This window comes from Leptinotarsa decemlineata, unplaced genomic scaffold, assembly GCF_025532065.1.
Source record: "Leptinotarsa decemlineata unplaced genomic scaffold, Ldec_3_MD MMD2_P_RNA_scaffold_1, whole genome shotgun sequence".
In the NCBI taxonomy this organism is placed as follows: domain Eukaryota; kingdom Metazoa; phylum Arthropoda; class Insecta; order Coleoptera; family Chrysomelidae; genus Leptinotarsa; species Leptinotarsa decemlineata.
The window spans coordinates 602,410-614,732 of record NW_027412523.1 but is presented as its reverse complement, the minus strand read 5'-3'; the positions used below and the strand labels follow the sequence as shown (position 1 = coordinate 614,732).

The following is a 12,323-nucleotide window of genomic DNA, read 5'->3' as shown; positions in this document are numbered from 1 at the left end:
AAGTTGATTAAAGTTCGATATCACCTATAGAATTTGAATAAATAACGAATAACACTCACTCACCTCAAAAGATTCATCAGCTTTCATGTTCTGAGAATGTTCTGCTGAAACAAAAAAAATTTTTGTTACTCATAAAAACTACAGAGCTCATCTAATCTATGGAACCCTTTTCCTTTTAAATTTCGGGAATGTCACCAAAATAATGTTGGGAATTCGTATAAGAAAAACTGATTTTCCAACTTTCACATTTTTCCGACATTTGGAAGTTTGCGACAAGCATAATTTCACATACTATTTTATAAAATCAATGGATGTGAATGTTCTCTATTGTCCCCCGTCCAGTTTATATTTCTCATATAGAGTTATAGAGAAACGAGTACAAACGTATAGTATATCCATTCCCAATTGGAACGGCAATAAAAAGATGAGTACAGTCATAAACATTTCTTGCCTGTGGCCCCTAGTCGCCCAGATAATTAGTAAACGTGATATCGAATGTAGTTGAGGAGTAAAGGCTCGGCTAGCTGGACTGGCTGAATACTAATTTTTTGTCGTTTCACAATATTTCTTCATCAGTGCCGTGTGTTCGTGGGGTTAGGTTAGGTAGTGAGTGGTTTTGCAAACCGATTTTTGAAAACTTTTCTAGATATCAATTACCCTAACACCAAACTGATATTTTTGCAATCGACGCGCGTTTCGCTAACAAGGTTAGCATCTTCAGGAGAAGCAAATTGATACTGAATCTAAAGACAAGGGTTAGCTGTTTATATACCTAAATATACAAATCAATTCTGCAACAATAGATATGGCTTTCTGGAGACCTTTTGAAACAAATGATAACATTACGTGTGAGGAATCTGTGTCAATCGACAGGGATCCGGAATTTGAAAATAAGGATTTACATGTTCAAGTTCAGCGAGTAATTTTAAATATTAATGAATGCTTGAAGAAAGAAAACTGTCACACTTCACAGAATGCTATTGTGAATAGAATATGCGAGTTAACGAAACTATCTCGTTCAACAGTTCTTCGAGTCATTAAAATAGGGGATGTTATTGACCATGCAATGAAACGAAAACAAAGAAATAAAAAATTCGCAAACTTTAATGGTGCTACAAAAGATTTGATTCGGCTAACAATTTATGGTATATACCAAAAAAATGAAGTACCAACCTTGGAAATGATTTGGTATAAATTACACGACTATCCCGATTACAATTACAAATCTTTAGAAACTCTACGAGGTGTCTTATTGTCTTGTGGTTTTAAATATAAAAAATTGAACAAACGGATGGTCATAATGGAATCGACATGCATTGTTCAACTCCGAGGCGAAGAATATTTGAGGCGAATGAAAAGCTACCGAGAATCCAGCATACATATAATCTACCTCGACGAAACTTGGTTTGACACCCATGATGTTGTCAAATATGACTGGGTAGACGAAACCAAGTATTGTGCTTTGAACACACCTTCTTCAAGGGGAAAACGTGTTATAATTTTGCATGCCGGGAATGAAAGTGGTTTCGTACCTAACGATTTGCTTCTGTCGGCCAAAAATATAAAAGATATGACTGCGGCTTTATTCGAAACCTGGTTCAGTGAGCAGCTTCTCCCAAATATTCCTCCAAACTCGGTTATTGTTATGGATAACGCTTCGTATCATTCTCGGTTATTGACTACAATACCAAACAATAACACAAAAAAGCAGTATTGTTGATTTCATGCGAAATCATGACATGGAAATACCCGAAAAGATTCCAACGAAAAAGGTATTACTGGCGACCATAAAACAACGTAATTTCAAAAAAGAGTAAATTATTGATTCGATGTGTGAAACACATGGTCATATTCTCTTACGTTTGCCTCCATACTATTCTGTGTTCAATCCAATTGAAATGGTTTGGGCCACAATAAAAGAAAGCTTGCGGAAATGTAATCAGTCACCGACTTTGAATGCCGTAGTGCTTGACAATATAAGGCGAGTGGTGAATGAAGTAGGTAATAGTGATGTGTGGAAGAACTGTGTGGCTCACGTTATGAAGAAAGAGAACAAATATTACATGCAAAGTTCCATAAATCCGATCGTTATTCAACCCGATGATGATTCCACCTCATCCGAATATAGCGAAGAGAAATTTTGATTTTTCTAGCAATTTTGCTGGCCTCTGTTATTTTGTAAATATATGTTTGACGAGAATTCGGTGTGATTATTTGTGTTTTCATTGTATTTCACAGTTTTCGACTCGGAAATCAACTACCTTAAATTTCGAAGTTTTTCATAATTATCCATGGTGGAAAAATTCTGTTGAAATAACTTTTTCATGGGGTGATCAATTGCTATGATTGTAAAAATAAGTAACTGAAAAATTACCACTGAAAAATAATATGCCGACGCCTATGTCGGCATATTATTTTTTGCTGTTCCAATTGGTATTGGAAATACTATAACATGAATTTTCAGGAATACGTATTTCAAATTCTTCTTGATATGTAAATGGTCACGATCTTCCTTCGAATTGTTTTTCAGTTGTAATGAGGAAGCGAAGATAATGAGCAGTCAACAATTTCCATCGTCAACTTTCTTCATTGGATATTCAGTTAACTCTTCGAAACACCAAGGCTGAATATAAATATACCTCTAGATTATTCAATACCGACCTCATCAATCTTCACTCCAATGAGTCCAATCAAAAAATAAAACTGGCTGTCATCGGTTAGGTAATTATTTTCATTAACGACGTAACATTTTCGGAAGCTTGGACAGATTCTATTTCAAATATTGTAATTCAATTTAACTATCGTAAAAAAAAGTGGAAAAAATAGATTTTATTTTTACAATTTCAATGTCAACATTTTTCGTCGTTTAATGATGTTCAACTTTCCTTGATGATTGTTTTTTTTCCACGATAGCTTATAAGATAAGATAATAATAAGAAAATTTTCAAAATTCTGCTTTCGAAGACTTTCGTATATGATAATTCTACCTCTTTACACTCGTATAATGACAGCCGAGTCATTTGCTTGTCAAATGTTCGAATATTATAGATTTGCCACTGCATTCGGGATGTAACCACAGTTAAATGAAAGAGATGAGTTCAAGAGCGGATTTAAATCTGAATTTAGAGGGGAGATTTTCAGGAGGAATGATTTATATTGGAACTTATATCAAAAATTTGCATCGACTTTTGTGTGAAACATTGAATTATTTATTTATTTATTCATTTACGGCAATGCCTATTTTTTTATAAATCAATTAACAAGTTCACACATATGTATTTAACAGTAACCTAAGCTTGATTTAAGGAAAAAATATATAAAATGAAATAAAAAAAATCGTAAAAATGAGTTGAAGAATTACAATCTTATCACTGTCTTTTTATATGTTTCCAAAGAAGAATTGAAAAATTCTAAATCTACATTATATACAGTGTCACCATTAAAGTGCGCACCTTATGGGAAACTTTTTTTTCGAAAAGTTTCAATGAAGTTTAACTTCGACACTTATTCGTGCTTCAAATTTAACTTAAAATGATGCGGCCAACAGCGACCCACTGACGTTCAGTGTTTGTCAAATTCAACTTTTTTTTTGAAAAAAATTGAAAAAATGCATTTCTAGATAGAATTTAACAAAAAGTTACTTGAAAAAGTTGTGTCTACGGCAATTTTATATCCATGTGCCAAATTTTATGCAACTAGGATTGAGTTAACGTTTTGCTAATTTTTGACAGATATCCCCTTTACTTTGAAAAACAAGTTCGGTTAATTGTCATCAATTCATGTATACATAACAAACTCATCATGGAGTTTAACTTTTCTGATAAATTTTTACTCATACGGACATTTTTAGAGAGAAATTAAAAATTTGCTATAAAAATTTTAACATGACTGGTTAAAGTTATAAGTTCGATAAGTTCCGAGGATTTGATGCTACCATTGATTATTTTATGAATTAGTGTAAGATTTGATTCTAATCTTCTATGAGCCAGTTCAGAATCTGTTTAAAATCTGTTTAAAATATGTTTTTTCAATAACCAGCTGTCGCACCCCTACGAACGACAACCCTTAGAAGTCGAAACTTGTGCGAGCTAAGGATTAACGAGGTCTTACCTTTTAACGTGTGATTCCTAACACGGGTTGGACGGTAGCAAGTGAAGATCGATTGTTCAGACTAGGGCTTGAACCACCGACCAACACGGCAGTCAATTCGAGTGAGTGAACAAAGCACCCACGCCGAACCGCTTGGCTACCGACTGAATGTCCAATATAATTTTATAGTCATAATCACCAATATGATATCCCAGTTTATATGCAGAGTACTTCAAAATCTTATTTTGAACACTTTCAAGGATATCAATATCCACATGATATGAAGGGTACCAAATTGTGGAATTGTATTCGATTATTGATCTAACAATTGAACAATATATGATTTTTATTGAAGTGAGAAATAATTCATTTGCAGATCTGAGAATGATACCTAACATTTTTAGTGCTTTAGAAGTAATATTTGCAATATGGGGTTCAAATGACATTTTTGGGTCGAGAGTGATTCCTAAATCTCTGATTGTGTTTGTTGTTTTCAGTTCTGATTGATTGATTTTATATGGCCGGCTAATGGGATTTTTGTATCCGAAAAAAGGAAATTTTTGACATTTGTTCATATTTAATTGCAGTAGATTTATATCAAACCAGCGAACAAAGTTAGATAAATCATACTGTAATAAGTCTGTATCAGTTAAGGTATGAATAACATTTTCAAATCATCAGCAAACAAAAGAAATTCACAAAATAGCATCTTACAAGTCATTTACAAATAGATTGAAAAGCAATGGCCCTAAATGAGAACCCTGTGGTAGACCCGATGAAACTGTGATTACGGAAGATACTGAGTTACCATATTTTACAAATTGTACTCTGCAGACTAGATAATTTTCAGTACATTTCAGAATGTTTTCTTGAATACCCAAAGCGTTTCTTTTATGCAACAACAAATTGTAATTTACTCACGGAATAGCAGAGCATGTCTGGGCTCACCAACATAATATCAAGTGGACTCAGGCTGAAATCATTCACAAAGAGGAACATTGGTTTAGGTAAAAATTCAAAGAAGCCGCGTATATGTTGTCCAACAACGCATTTATTCAAACTAGCGTAGAGATACGTAACATATGGAAACCTCTAATCATACGAAAGACGACCAACTCCCGCAAAACGGTCATCTCCCGCCAAAACCAATGAAGCGGGGAGAGAGAAGAGGGGATAGGTGAAAGCACTCGAATGACCTATAAATAGTCGGATCGCGGAGGAATAAGTCTAGTTATCACCCGAAGACGATTGTGGATACTAACAATCGAAACGTCGTGACATAACTTGGTTTGGAATCTTTTAATTTTAATTTTTAATTTTTTGTTAATAATAATTTTTAATTTTCAGCTTTTATTGATATTTTACTTCTTATTTTTTTGGTTGTTGTTTGGTTTTATGTTATTTCTTTGTAATTTCAGTTTTTTTGTTCAAATAAAATTGTTATTTTCGGTTAATCGTTTTAATATTTTTTCAGGAATTTCAAATCAATTTATATTATATTAGATTTAGATTTATATTATTATATTAGAAGTCCGAACTGATGAAATACACCACGAAACATTGTCAACCACCTTCAAAAAAATCATTTTTCAATATGTGAAGCAAAAACCGAATTGGTATCAGAATTGAGCAAGTGTCAGCTTGCTCAATTCTGATACCAAGCTGTCATCTTGCTCAATTCTGATACCAAGCTTCGAAGAACAATGAATCAGACAAAACTACGTAGTTCATGGGTCTGAATAGTGGATTTCAGAAGTAAGTTAAGGTACCTACTGATTCAGCAAAACAACAATGAATATTTCATTAGATTCTCATTCAACACAATATTTCTGAACCCAATAAACAACCGCTCTCATGACTACTATTAGTCACATAATAACTAAACGAATTGTCCCTCCAGTACTAAGTTCGAAATAAACGGTGACTAATCATTCCAGAATTTCCTTTGTGACGGGAGATTCATACAAATGTTTTCAATTTTTGGAAACGGAAATCGTTTTACATGACGGAAAGGTAATAATATTTGACCGTGCAATGAAAATAGCACATCTGTTTTCCTCGTTCTAGTAAGTGGGATTGTGAATGAATTTCGTAAATAAAGACATTAACACAAGGTCTGCAACATTCTGGATACTCAATGAAAATACGTCAAAAGGTGTATATTACTTAGTGATTTATTTATAGAAAAGTTGTGCTCGCAGAATATCTGCAAGAGTTTTATCAAATCATAGAATAGGTTTAACAGAAGCTGAGTGTGACTTATTCTGGTGAAAGAAGCGTAGTCTCAGTTTCTGTTAAAAACTTTGTTTTTTTTAGTATTCAAGGAACCGTTTTATATTCTGCAATTCCATTTATTTCTATACAGTTATTCTTTGATTTATATATAACAACCATATACTACTCTCATCAATATCCAATTATACACCTGGTTACAGTTACAGAATTATAAAGCGAACCAGTCACCAATAAATTGATCAATTAAATCGATAACTCGAAGAGTGCTTGTATAAATAAAGAAACAATAAAGGTCATTTCTTTCATCTCCAAGAATGTGGGTAAGCATTCATTCGTTGAAGTCTAAAAATACATTGTTAGCCGTAGGCTAGAGAAAAACGTTTGCAAGATCAACAACACAAAGCGATATTTATTATGATACAGTAAATTGCCTGTTTCTGTGCATTTATAGAGTCGTCTGCAATCGGAGTAACTTCAGTTTCAATTCACCTTTATTCTATGAAGTTGGGGTATTAAACTTCACACGTCGCCAATTTTGGGACTGCAAGTATAAATATCAAGTATAGAAACCGAGTTTTGTTTCAAATATGTGAAAGTCACAGGAAAAAAGACGCGAAAGGACAACATTCAAATTCATATCATAGGAAATACAGTCCACGTGCATTAATACTCAACAAACAGGAAATGTTTTAACTGATTTTCTGTATTTTACCTATAGAAAGAATGTATATAGTTCAAGTGAAAGATATTAGTGCCACCTACCTTCCAACAGCGCCCCTTCAATAATATTGTATAATTATAGTATATATATATTAACTATAATATTATAGTATAATATAAATGTAAGTCAATTTATTACCATTCATTTAAAGTAGAACTCATGTGAATGATATCTGACAATACGGGATTGTCAAGAAATGGTTCATGGCTTTTGCATCACTCTTCATTGCTTGATCGTTATTTTTTGGCCAAACACAACAGCGTAACCATGTCTCAGCCATCGTATTCACTAGATTTGCCACCTTGCGACTTTTTCCTGTTCCCAAGATTGAAGAGACCCATGAAAGGATGGCGTTTTGTGACGTTTGAGGAGATAAAAACCGAATCGTTGGACATACCAAAAAGTGCATATCAGAACTCCTTTGAGGATTGGAAAAAAACGATAATACTAGTGTAATATATCTGAGGGAGTCTACTTTGAAGGGGATAAATAAATATTTTTTGAGAAAGAAGAAAATAATTTTTGACACACCTCGTATATGAATCAACACACCGTGTAAGTAACCAGCGCTTTCCATAATTTTTTGCGTATTTATCACGAAAGTAATTCAATAAATCTTTCAGGTTCATCACGTCAAGCAGCCAATGCCAAATCGAAATTTTTTTTCCAATGTTCGACGTTTTTATCAAATCATAATTTCCGTACTGGTACCACGTTATCTTCTCCTTCAATTGAACTTCCTATTACGTAACGTTTCATAAGGTCGAAGTGCTTTTCAAATATTGAGGAAGAGTATATTGTTTAATCGATATTTCATTTGGCAGTCAATTGGAATAACCTTGCGGCCAGACATACTTCGGCGTTTCATTTCTTTTATTACCCAATTGTCTATTGTTTACTTTCAGGAACAATAAGGAAGGAACTAATGGCATAGAAATATAAAAAGTATCTATAATAATATGATAGAACTGACAATATTTGATAAAACTCCAGCTCCGAACCAGGTCTATCCAGTTTCAAAGAATCATACTGAACATTAGGAATCACAAGTTAAAAGGTAAAATCTCGTTAGTCCTTAGCTCGCACAAGTTTCGACTTCTGAGGGTTGTCGTTTGTAGAGGTGCAACAGCTGGTTAACGGAAAAACATATTTGAAACATTTCACTAGTTCGGACTTCCATTGTCTACTATATAAAATGATTTGAAATCCCTGAAACAACTAAAAAAGAATAATTAAAAATGAATAGCTGAAAATAACAATTATATAAAGCAAAATAAACCTGAAATGAAATAATACTGAAATAAACTACAAGTAAAAATAGAACAATTGAATAAATGAAAACAAAATAAAAATAAAGGAATGAAAAGAGAAAATAAAAAGTGTAGACATTCCAAGTCACGTTAGTTCACGACGTTTCGATTGTTAGTATCTACAATCGTCTTCGGGTGATGACTGGACTGATTCCTTCGAGAGATGACTATTTATAGGTCGTTCGAGTACTTTCACTTATCCCCGCTTTCCATTTTCCGCTTCACTGGTTCCGTGGGAGATGACCGTTTTGGCGGGAGTTGGCCATTTTTCGCTTGATGATGGGTTTCCATATGTTGCGTATTTCTACGCTGGCTTGGCTGAATACATTGTTGGACAACATGTATGCGGCTTCCTTGAATTTTCTCCTAAACCAATGTTCCTCTCTGTGCAAGATCTCAGCTTGGGACCACTCGATGTTGTGTTGATGGGTCGAAACATGGTCTGCTATTCCTGATTTGCTGGTTTTGAACGACCTATAAATAGTCATCTCTCGAAGGAATCAGTCCAGTCATCACCCGAAGACGATTGTAGATACCAACAATCGAAACGTCGTGAACTAACGTGACTTGGAATTTCTACACTTTTTATTTTTATTTTCTCTTTTCATTCCTTTATTTTTATTTTGTTTTCATTTATTCAATTGTTCTATTTTTACTTGTAGTTTATTCCACTATTATTTAATTTCAGGTTTATTTTGCATTATATAATTGTTATTTTCAGCTATTCATTTTTAATTATTCTTTTTTAGTTGTTTCAGGGATTTCAAATCATTTTATATAGTAGACAATGGAAGTCCGAACTAGTAAAATTCATCATGAAACATTGTCAATCACCTTCTAACAAATATTTCAAACATATTATGTAACTCTAACTCACTTTGGTGATCCTACTAATAATATCGCTCGTTTTTGAAAAAGCAAAGAATTGGACGTAGCCCATAGAACAAGTGATTTGTGTAAATTCATTAAAAAGAATAAAGATAAAACTTCAATTCAACATTAACGAACCATCTTTTGACAGAGGGGTACGAGTTCAATCAAGATCATGACGTATTGCATTTGAAAGAGAAAGGTACAAAGGTCAACCTTTTGGAATGTTCAGAAATCAACAGATTTAAAAATGCGGGAATATTGCTCAATGATCAAATATATTATCAATATTCTTCTTTATTGAATTCAGTTTGCAATGAGGAAATCGGTAATAAGGATAAAAGTAGGTAAATTGGTGGTTCAGGTCAAAATTGTATTCAGTATTCTTCAGTCTTATGAGTTGTTCCTAGATAGATAAATTGTTTAGATAATAAATTTACAATGTAAAAATTTTGGCAGGTAGTATTATTCATGCTGATTCAAATTACGATATGAATTAATAATAATATAATAATAATAATAGCTTTATTGTTCAACAGTTACCCATTTACAGGACAATATAAAATTTTATTCACAATACTTAACCATAAACCAAAAATAAAATTAACAAAAAAGAAAAACTAATTCTAATTACCTACTTCAAGTACATGTTAGCAATTCTAATAATGTTGTGAAGGTTACTTTAAAATAAATCACCATGTGGACAAATGCTATTGAAATTTGTGCACATAACATATATTGGGGAGTTGAGCATAATGTTAGTTCTTGCTCTGAGAGGTCTAAAAACGGATTGAGATCGTGAAGCTGGCCGTGGTACATTGAAGTTAATTTGTTCAAGACTTTTAGGACAGTCAACTCTCTCATTCACTAACTTGAATAAAAATATGAGCGACGCACATTTTCTGCGATGCTCTAAACTAAAAAGATCCAAACGTTCATATATGACATAATTACTGATACCTCTCTCATCTTTTCTGAAAATAAGAAATTTACAAAACTTTCTTTGAACTCTTTCAATGGCTATGTTATGAATCTCATAGAATGGAATCCAGACGATACTTGCATATTCTATCTTCGAACGTACGAAGGTGAAATATAACATCTTCATAGCTTCAATATTATGAAAGTTTCTGCAATGTCTAACAATAAAACCATAAGCTCTGAGAGATTCTGAAACTCTTCGTGAAATATGTCTACCAAATGTTAATTTATGATCGAATATTACCCCTAGGTCTTTGATCGCATTACATCTCAGCAGATCTGAATCCTGTATTACATACGGGAATGTATAAACCTCTTTTTCTCGACTATGACTCACTACTTTACATTTCTCCACATTGAGTTTCAATTTATTATTGCTACACCAAGCAACAAGAAATTTTAATTGAGATTAAATATTCACACAATCACCTACTTCCTCAATTATAGAAAATAATCTCAAGTCATTTGCGAAGCACACACACACCGCTCACAAGTTAAACTTTCACATAAGTCATTAATAAACAATAAAAACAAAAGGGGACCTAGGTTGGAGCCCTGCGGCACACCAGGAGAATGAATGAATGAAAAAGCTCTTTGCTTTATTGAATTGAATAGATATGAGTGAAGTAGAAAATTTGGCTATATTTTCTGTTACAAAAATATCACAAATTTCATCTCCTTGGTCCTCACGAATGAAAAAATTATCTTTGATATATCTTTGGAATCATGTTTGGTGCTTAGAACCAACCAATGAGTTTACTATTTGCAATACATTTTTTTCCACATTTTGTATAGCAGTTCCTGAAAAATTTCGATATTGCTTTGACTATGAGACTTTCCACATTTTTCTGGAGAGAGAGGCAGAATGCAACAGACTGTTGCAACAGACTGTTGCATTCTGCCTCTCTCTGGTTGATACTGGAAGTCACAGCATTCTGGAAATTACCTCTGACTTTATGCCTCCAACTGTCAACTACGAACTGCCTTATAAAGTACTATTTCCGAGTTGAGAGGACTGGATCCTCCGGGAGAAGGAAATATCAGGAGCAGATAGTTGTTGGTTCACAGATGGATCAAAAACACCTCCTGGTTCTGGTGAAGGTGTTTTCAGTCGCAGACCCAGGACTAGGAACTTATGCGACTGTATTTCAAGCGGAAATTTAAGCTATTGAATTGTGTGCGGAGAAATTGGATAGATCAAACATCACACACAAGTCAATAAAAATATTCTCGGACAGTCAAGCGGCCGGCGTTAGAAAATTTGGTCTCCTACCGAGCAACGTCTGAATTGGTCGATAACAAGACTCAACAGATTGACCCTGGTCTGGATTCCTGGCCATACTGGCCTGGAAGGCAATGAGGCTGCTGACTCTCTTACAAAGGAGGGTGCTGCAAGCAGCTTCATAGGGCCAGAATCTGTCATTGACATCGCTTAAGGCTTTGCCAAAGATTAAACCCGGCTGGCAACCAGATTCGTGGACTTCTTGCAGAATCTTACAGGATTGGCTCACTCCAAGACGTTTATTTACCCTTCGAAGCTTGATACCAAAAAGTTGTTGGACTACAGTAGGGATGAACTACGATGTCTAATAGTCCTTCTTACAGGTTACTGTCATTTGAATCATTATATGCAGAGACTTGGACTGTCGGAAGACAGTTTGTGCCGCCTCTGTTTGGAAAATGATGAAACAGCAAAGCACATTTTTGTGGTACCTTAGGAGCTGTCTGACTTGTCCATTTAGTCCTGAAAACACTGCAGCCTATTGGGCTCAATGCGTTCATTCTCCCATCTTCTCATGACACCTATTCCATCAGTCATTCCCTGTACTAATTTGTAAAGGTTCCGTGTTGGATGTTCGTTATATTCTTCTGAACGTAATTTCGTACGTCCATATATTGCCTGCCTCCTGTGATTCAGTGCCTCACATTCGTATAAGATGTGTAGAGCTGTTTCTGTCCCTTCGTTGCATAATCTGCAGCTGAGGTCTCCGTTGTACAATCCCCTAAGCGGACAGTGACCGGTTAGTAACCCTGTAATTATTCTGAGCCGATCCCTACTACTGAAGTAGTTCTTCGGTTCTTTTCTCGGACGGTTCCCTAATGAAGGTTCTACTGTG

General features: G+C 34.3%; 1 protein-coding gene across 2 annotated transcripts in view; it reads right to left on the bottom strand.

The window, feature by feature from the left end:
• Nucleotides 1-12,323, bottom strand: part of LOC111512232 (uncharacterized) — a 159,614-nt gene that overhangs the window by 127,093 nt on the left and 20,198 nt on the right. The window contains exon 2 of one of the 2 annotated variants that reach the window (XM_074169573.1): nt 64-104. The gene's annotated coding sequence lies outside the window, so the exon portion shown is untranslated. The remainder of the gene's footprint in view (nt 1-63; nt 105-12,323) is intronic. The other variant, XM_074169677.1, reaches the window with a different exon arrangement.